Source organism: Pterocles gutturalis, unplaced genomic scaffold (genome assembly GCF_000699245.1).
Source record: "Pterocles gutturalis isolate BGI_N339 unplaced genomic scaffold, ASM69924v1 C11707923, whole genome shotgun sequence".
NCBI classification, from domain to species: Eukaryota; Metazoa; Chordata; class Aves; order Pterocliformes; family Pteroclidae; genus Pterocles; species Pterocles gutturalis.
In genome coordinates, this window is record NW_010154020.1 from 1 (window position 1) to 835 (window position 835).

The window sequence follows — 835 nt, forward strand, 5'->3', positions numbered from 1 at the left end:
GTTGTCCAGCTTGGCAGTGGAAGGGTCCTGCACCGTGATTGTTGACATGGGCTCTGGGCGGTGTAAGGCTGGGCTGGCAGGGGAACGGGTGCCCCGCTCGGTTATTTCTGCCATTGTGGGGTACCCCAAATTCAAACTCGTCATGTTTGGGGTGAGACATAAGGACTGTTACATTGGGGAAGAAGCCCAAGCTAAATGGGGAATTTTGTCTTTGACTTACCCCATGGAGAATGGGGTGGTGACATGCTGGGACAACATGGAGAAGATCTGGGGGTACCTGTACAAGCAGAACTCAGAATGAAACCCAGCGAGAGGCCAGCCCTGCTGACCGAGACCCCTCTCAATCCTTTGTCCCATAGGGGAAAACTGGCCGAGACGATGTTTGAAAGCTTCCAGGCGCCCGCCCTGTTCGTGACGCTGCAGGCGCAGGCAGCCCTGTATGCCTCCGCACACACCACGCGGCTGGTGCTGGACAGTGGCGATGGCGTCACCGTCCCCATCTACAAGGGCCGTTACCTGCTCGAATGCATTACCAGGCTGGATTTTGCAGGCAGGGATGTAAACAAATACCTTGCTAGGCTCCTCTTGGAGACTGGGCACTCCTTCGTCAGTACAGCAGAGAGAGAAATTGTCAGGGATATAAAGGAGAGGTTGTGTTATGTTGGTTTAGATCCTAGCCAAAATATGCAGGAAAACCCTAAAAAACTTAACATGCGAGTACGTTCTCCATGACAGAAGGGCTGTCAGAGCAGGAGACCAGCTATTCCAAGCTCCTAAAGCACTTTTTGCACCTGCAGAGGTGGAAATCCCAGGGCCAGGGGTTGGGCAGATGGTC

At 53.8% G+C, this 835-nt stretch overlaps 1 pseudogene; it reads left to right on the forward strand.

Annotated features, from left to right (window-relative positions):
- Positions 1-37: 37 nt before the first annotated feature.
- LOC104471033 lies at positions 38-820 on the forward strand (annotated as a pseudogene).
- The last annotated feature ends 15 nt before the right edge of the window (positions 821-835 follow it).